A 7,876-nucleotide genomic window follows, 5' to 3' on the forward strand; every position below is an offset into this window, starting at 1 on the left:
TGGAGGCATGAGTAATGACCCACAAATTGACTTTTTATCTTTTCTTTTTGTAGGTGCATGGTCCAGGAATGATTTTTTTAAAAAAAGGAACTTAAAAATATTTGCCAGTTATTTAAGTATGTTAAATATTGCATGTTCCTGAGGCCACAGAAATTGATAGATATAGTGATGTCACTTGTGGGGCCAAGGGACGTCCCACCTGCTTGGCTCCTGCTCACAGAGAACATGAGCTGCTAAACCTCCCAGTATTGTCTTAATGCTGCCATGGGCATGAGGCTTCTCTGCTGGGTGGCCCTCAGTCTCCTGGGGACAGGTGAGTCCTCAGGAAGCCAATCAATTTCTGTGTGTGTGTACATGTGCATGTGCATGCATGCATATGTACTCATGTGCTGAATCTAACTACTGTCCTCTTTCTGTTCTCAAATTCTGTCTCCACAGATCACACAGGTGCTGGAGTCTCTCAGTCCCCCAGGCACAGGGTTGCAGAGGCTGGGCAGGCTGTGGAGCTCAGGTGTGATCCAATTTCTGGCCATACTGCTCTTTTTTGGTACCGTCAGACTCTGGAGCAGGGCCTGGAGTTTTTGATTTACTTCGAAAACACCGATGAAGCAGACAAGTCAGGGATGCCTGAAAATCGATTCTTTGCTGAGAGGACCGATGGATCTTATTCCATTCTGAAGATCCAGCCTGCAAAGCAGGAAGACTCAGCCGTGTATCTCTGCGCCAGCAGCTTAGCCACAGTGTGCAGTAGTCACTTCCTTCCTGTTCACAAACCTCACACTTCTCTCTCTTGCAGTTCCTAGAAAATGCACACAGAGGCCTTTCTTGGTTCTCTACTCCCCAAGGCAAAGAAGTAGATTTGGACATCAATTGTCCTTTGGGTAGAAGGGCACCATAGATTAACTGTGGAAATACTGTGGCTGTAAATGTTGGGTGGTTGGAAATAATCATGGCTTGCTGGATTCCAAGGAGAACTCAGAGCAGCTCAGTGCTCCAAGACCAGGACTGAACATTCAGCTCTCCTGGTCAGGGGAAAGCAGTCTTCTAAAGGACGATGTGGTTGCTACCCATATATACAAGCTTTGGCTCAGTATAGTCAACTATGCCTCCTCTACATTTGCTGACAGCATCTGAAAAACTTGGAGCTACATCCTAAGGCACATTCTGTTTTCTCAAGATTTTTCCAGGCTTGTCACACTGAAACTTTTCTGTAATAAAGTATGAAGCTGGTCTTCCTGTTCCAAGTAAAGGCCTTTACTACTTTCATAGCAGTTAACTGATAAATACAATAAAGTTAGTATGATTTTATTTTCTTTACTTGGCTTAAGCAACCCATTTTCTTTATGCTGATCTCCTTCTCTCACTGCCCCTGTCCTGATGGTTAGGCTGAAGCCTACTTTCACAATCACTCTTCGTGATTTCCTGAGTAAGTCTGATTTCAAGACACTGAGTGTTTTGATTGCTCGCCTGGCCATTTGATTTGAAATAATTTCACTTCGATGTTTAATTCAAGAAGATATGGCATTTTATTTATAATCATAATCCCTATTCCTTTTTATTTGTTCATTAATAAAATCTTTGGCCAACTGTGGATGAAGCTGTAGTTTGTATCTAGGAAGTCTAAAGTCATGACCTGAGCTGATATAATTATGGAGCTTGGGTCCCTGGGAGTCCTCAGAGACAGCCCAATGCTCAAAGATTGGGACTGAATACCCCAAGGTCAGCCATGCAGGAGGCATCCCAAGGTCACCTTGAATGACTGTTCAGGGCATGAAAGTGTCCTGACCTGCAGTGGCTGAGAACATCCAATTTCTTTCCCCACAGAATGAGGGTCCTTGGCCAGGTGTTGTCCAGTTACATTTAAACTGTGACATCATGAAAGGACTCCTTCCCCTCTTACTCTGTGACTCCCAAGAGTGAGAAAAGCCCGGGCATGGATGGGAATGCCCTGTCCTTGGGTTGCCATCCCAGGGATATTCTCCCTCAGTCTTGCATTCAACGCTGCCATCTTCATCCTCATGACCTCTGTGACACCTAGATATGTAATGAGACAAGCCATGATGTATAGATCTGAACAGAACACAGACCACAGTATTCAACACTGGCATGAGAGAAGATATAATAAAGACCAGTAATACTTCTTTACACCAATTATGAACTTACAAGGGAAAAGCAAGAGAAAATTTTATTAATGAACAAATAACAAGCAATAGGAGCCCAATTCAATATAAAAATATCCTACCTTCTTGGATTAGAGAAGAGAAACACTTCAGGAAATTATTTCAAATCCAAAGACCAAGGACTTCCCCACCAGCCAGAATGAGGCTCTGCTCTGTACTTCTGACAGGTCCTCAACCAGTTTCAGGTAACTCAGAATCCTTTCTCTGCACAGTGTCTTTTCGTCCATTTATGATAAGGTCACACGCTTTGACCTCAACGTGAAGAGAAGTGGGCAGCGGCTATAGTTGCTGCTGCTCATTTTTATAGTGACCAAGTAATAAACATTGAAGAACTGTGGAAAATTTTGCTTATATGGCTGGGGATGGTGCAGTGGTATAAGGAAGCCCTGTTCAGTGAAGTCATGTTGATAACTTGAAGAGCCATGGTGAGGGTTGTCTACCCCAACTCCAAGAGAACAGGTTTATCAACACACCACTGGAGTGTTGTCAAGACCACTATGTCACTGTTAGGTCATGCTTTGTGGGGCCAACAGGGCTCAAAATTCCCTTCCCCTCTGCTCTTGCCCATGGAAGTCATGATCTGAGAGAGCCTTCATCAAGTCCTTTTCTTAGCTGGCCCCAGGATCCCTTGTGTGTGGCTCTGTCTCTAATGGGCAGGCCTGTCCCAAAAGTGATTTGATAGTGGCACCAAACCATTTCTTTATTTTGTTTATAAATCATTTTTCCTTCTACAAAATATACAGATGCCAAGAGTCACCAGCTCCTGAAATAGGGGTAGAGGTAAACAGTAGCTCTGGGCTGTGAATCAGTTTATGGCCACACCATCCTATTATGATACTGACAGGCTCTGGGGAAATGACTGATTTAGTTTGGAAACCAGGCAGACCCAGACCCATCAGGAATGCCCCAGGATCTGTTCTCAGCTGAGGTGACAGAAGGATCACAGTCCCCTTTAATATGTTTCCAGTTCTCCAAGCTGGAATATGACCCCTCTGCCTTGCAGTCACAGGAACTTGCCCAAGATAGAGAGAACAACTATCTCTGGGAGCAAAACCACCAGGGTTCCTTCCCCCCGGTTCCCCACAGCTTTCAAGTATAGGACATGGGTGTGGGCTCTGTCTGTCCCAGGGGAGAAGTAGGCCTTACAATTAAGCTTGTCTAGGAATGAAGGTGGGAGCTGAGTTTCTGGGATTCTTCTAAAATATTTTACAGAATTTTCTTTGATTTCTGCCTTATCCTAAAATCTCACCACTTAGGAGAGCAGTTTCTTTGCGGCTGTTTGGTTTATGACACTTGGGAAGATTTCTGTGCTTAAAATATATCCAGAAATCATTACACTTCGGCAACATTTCTGTTCAGATATAACCTGCTACAACAAAAGAAACAGCAATAATTGCCAAGTGTTTAAAAGCAGTTGCTGCACATATCCCATGTCAAGACACTGTTAAGGTATTGTGAAGAATTTTTTGAAAGGAATTTGTTCATTGCTCTCACCCACATTTCAGTCTAGTTGGAATGAAAAGGCATAGAGGTAGAAGGTGTGTGATTAACCCATGAGAAAGGTCTATGCCAATTATTGTGGAATTTCAAAAGAGGGAGAGATCATTTGTGCTTCAAAGAGTGCTAAACAGGAAGGAGCAGTATGCCCACGGTGAGCCAGGAGGAAGAACAGTTTCTTTAAGGAAGTTTATCTAGGGCTGGAGAGAGCATTGCAGGAGAAAATCCTTGGAAATGAAAATGGTACATTTGGGCTCACACATAAGAGAGTAAAGGAGAAATTAGGTAAATCAGGTCACAGTCCCCTGGCAGATTCAGCTTCCCAAAGCTGTTTTTCATCAGTCTCCTTATCTCCCACCACTCTTCTGCTTCTTTCAGAATCATCTCTTCTCTCCTCGCCGCGCACATCAGCAGATGCTCATTGTACCAATTATTCATGCAGTGGAGAACACCCTTTGCTGATTTTAATTCCACCCATCCTTTTTCTCCCATTGGATATTATTTCCTCCGTGGATGTTTACTGTTCTGTAACATCACCTGTATTTTTCTTATATTCCAATTGTACTTTTCGTTCCTGCACATTTGAATCCATCTTGAAGGTAATATAAGTATCTTCCTAGTCCTTTGCTGATCTATATTTATTGGGGTTTCATTATCTCTTTTGGAGGGGAGGAAGCTGGGAGGTGAGGCATTTTTGTATATCTTTAGCAATGTAGATAACTTCAAGTTCTGTGTTTTCTTCCTAGTTTAGACTAGATATTATTTCCTTTCATTCCTCTTATTCCTTTCTCTTTCAAATGATAGCTTTAAGGGAGAAAATCCCTGTTGCACTGTAATTGTCAGCTGTGTGATAGAGAAGTGGAATGAAGCTGCAATATTAAGCATAACAGCTCAAAGGAATAGAATTAGGGTCAGGGTCAGTGTGGGACTAGGATTTAAGGAAGCTGATCATAAAATTTCCTGGATGTTATTTCTGGAATATTCTTCCTGTCGACTATGCAGACACTTCTCAGCATTCGGATCTCCTACTACTGCAGAAGGGATAAGCAATGATGAAACTTCATTTAGTGGCCACAAGATGGCACCATGGTGCCGTGAGAGCTAAAGGGCTCTGCACTGAGTCGGATTGCAGCCTTGGACGGGAAGGATTAAGAAAAACTGAGGCTTGTATTCAGTATGAGGCAGAGGTTTGAAGATGTTTTCAGTCAATGCTAGGCTGCCTAAAGCTGTGCAGAAGATGGGAGGTGAGATCCAAGGCTGAAGAATTTTGGCAAGGCAGACTTGACGCCAGAGGCAGGAGCAGGAAGAGGAGAAACTGCCTTGGACAAAGATGGGAAACCACCAGGAGAGGAGGGATGTGTTTACCCTAAACTCAGTGCATTGCAGCCACACCCTCATTTTCCCTGCAGGCTGTGCTATGCCACTTCAATGAGTGGAGTGGCTGATCCTGCCTTGGCCACGTTAGAAGGGACCCTGGACCAGGAGGAATGCTTGCAAGAATCGATATCTGCAGGCAGATCCATCTGTCCATTAGAACACAGGCTCTGCACAACTTCTCAGTCCTGAGGATCAGCACATTTAGCTGGCATAAGTCTATTCTCCCTAACCCTGCCACGGGCCCCAAGCTCTTCTATGCGGTCCTTTGCTTCCTGGGAATAGGTAAGCTCTGGGCTCAGCTGGAAAACTTCTGCCACGGGTTTGCAAAGCCCTGCCTCCACGTCTTTCTCTTTCTCTTTCATCTACAGATTCAGGCCTGCTCTTTACATTATGTCTCCAACGGGCCCTGTGGATGCTGGAATCACTCAGACCCCACAATATTATATTCTACAAATAGGAAAAAAGATGGTCCTGCCATGCTCTCAGGATATGGACCAGTTGGCCATGTTCTGGTATCTACAAGACCCAGGACAGGGGCTGAGGCCAATCCATTATTCAGGTGGTACTGGCAACACTGACAGAGGAGATGTCATGGAAGGGTACAGTGTCTCCCGAAATGAAAAGGAGCATCCCCCGGACCCTGGAGTGGGCCAACACCAACTAGAACTCCGTGTACCTCTGTGCCAGCAGCAAATCCATGGCACTGCAGAGCCGACTGCTCTCTGCACAAAACGGGCAGCCACAAGTTTGAGGTAGACACGCCTCCATGAGGCCCCTAACTCAACCAGGAGACACCACTGCCCCTCCCGAAGGCCCTGAAGACTTCCTGGCAACAAGGTGTCAGTCTGAGAGGACTTGTGCAGCATGACCTTTAGTGTGAGCTGAAGTCTGTCACTGTAGTGTGTGTCAGGGGGTGGTGAAGGTGAAATTGCAAATGGCATTTAATGCAATTTTAGTCAATTTAGAATATTCTGGGTAATTGAATAAAGTAGCTCCCAACCTGAAATTTATACTTTCTTTTCTTTTCAAGGGAGAAGAACAAAGCAGGTGGCGGCCAAGCAACTTTAAACTCCCTAAGTGACCTGGCATTCTCCATGTCTAAAACTATCACATGAAGTCGACCTGTGCTTTAGTATCATTGGAAATCCAACAAATTCTCTGAAGGGAAAGAAATCTCACAAGTTATAATACACATGAGGAAACAAACCACCTAAAGAAAATGTTAGTACAGGCACCAAACCACAGTGTTAGATCTGAAGGTATTAGAAGAATTATCACATAAAGACTGGAAACAAAAGTCTCTATCTTCTCCCAGTCTGTATCAACCTAAGACATTTTTGCCTACTCTGAAATTAGGGGTACTTCCTTCACATTACTTGTTTTGCCTCTCCATTTTACTAACCACATTACTTGTACTTTGTCACCAGCTGGAAATGTTCCATCTACAAAATCACAAATTAAATATCTACTATTTGCGTACAGCTTCCTATCCTACCATGTCTTTGATTTTTTTCCTTTTGACATTTTTGAGATCTTCTATCCATTGATAGCTATTCTTTCTTCCTATTCTTCAGGATTCTTCCATATTTTCATTACTTTCCTATCTAGAGTAGATTTGATGATGTTACATTCTTTTAACTCCATCTTGCAAACAGCATTCATCCTTTTTTGCTTTGTTTTTTTATTTTTCTTTAGCCTTCCTTCTTACGTTGCTTTCACATTACACAAACTCAAATAAGTGTGAATGCATTGGTCTTCCTTTTTACACAGCAGTCGCTGAATGATTTTGGAATGTCACACATCTACACAAGCTGGCACCTGGATAAATCTGCCTTCTCATCCCTGCTTTGAGATTTTAATTTGTGTCCCTTGTTAGCATCACCATTTCTCATTCTCCACAAATAGTATTTTGAATATTTATGGCTGTTTCCACTCTCCTTAAACTTTTCTCCCTTCTTCCCTTTTGGCCTCTAAAATCAAAGGTGCATCTTGCTACAACTTGCCCAACTACACATCAAAATAGTAATGTGTTGATCTGAACTGGCATTCAGACTGTTCTTTCTCTTCTGTCTTCCCTGCCTCAAATGCCTTTTCTCTGCCACACTCTTTACCCAGCTAACTCCTGCTCATCATCTGAGACTCCATGTTCAGAGAAGGCTTCCTGACCTCCCAATACAGGGTAAGCCTCTAAGTAATGAATTCTCAAAGGGACCTGCACTTTCCTTTATTGCAGTGGTTACTATTCTAATTGAATGTGTAATTTTGTTAGTGTTTCTCTCACTGGACGATAATAAACCCCCTTAGTGCAGGCAATGATCTTGTTTGTTAGATCACAGTTTTAAAGAGCAAGAACTCTGGAGTTAGACTCTCCAGGTTCAATTAAGAATCAGCTGGCCAATCAATAAGTTCAAGGTCATATAACCAGTTTTCCAACTTATAACCTTGGCAATGATTCTAATTTCTTCTATTCCACCTTCTTGCCACCAATCTTTTCTTCTCAATATAGAAAAGTGATTTCTTTTTCCCTATTACACAGGTAAAATCATGTCACTCTGCTCATAAACAATGGTTCCCCATTTTTTCCAAAATGAAAGTCTGAACCTCTGAGAGTAGCATTTCAACACTTTACAATCTAGAACAAATTTACCTTTACAGCTTGTCTTTTGTTGAGCTCATGACATACATTACTTCTCTGTCCAAATAACTTTGTACTCCAATTACTAAAACCACGGTATTTCAGACCTCAGCATTTGCTTTTGGTGTTCCTGGGGCTGAATATCTATCTTCCAAAAGTTCAAGACTATCTATCAGGGCTCAGCCCA

General features: G+C 42.9%; 2 long non-coding RNA genes across 2 annotated transcripts in view; both read left to right on the forward strand.

The window, feature by feature from the left end:
- Nucleotides 1-1,591, forward strand: part of LOC143673517 (uncharacterized) — a 9,835-nt gene extending 8,244 nt beyond the window's left edge. The window contains exons 3-4 of the long non-coding RNA XR_013170412.1: nucleotides 54-313; nucleotides 439-1,591. This is a non-coding gene — a long non-coding RNA (uncharacterized LOC143673517). The remainder of the gene's footprint in view (nucleotides 1-53; nucleotides 314-438) is intronic.
- Nucleotides 1,592-1,831: 240 nt separating this feature from the next.
- Nucleotides 1,832-6,488, forward strand: LOC143673520 (uncharacterized). The gene is made up of 3 exons (XR_013170413.1): nucleotides 1,832-2,365; nucleotides 4,056-4,276; nucleotides 6,085-6,488. It is a non-coding gene; the product is annotated as an uncharacterized LOC143673520 (long non-coding RNA).
- The last annotated feature ends 1,388 nt before the right edge of the window (nucleotides 6,489-7,876 follow it).

Source organism: Tamandua tetradactyla, chromosome 1, assembly GCF_023851605.1.
Source record: "Tamandua tetradactyla isolate mTamTet1 chromosome 1, mTamTet1.pri, whole genome shotgun sequence".
NCBI classification, from domain to species: domain Eukaryota; kingdom Metazoa; phylum Chordata; class Mammalia; order Pilosa; family Myrmecophagidae; genus Tamandua; species Tamandua tetradactyla.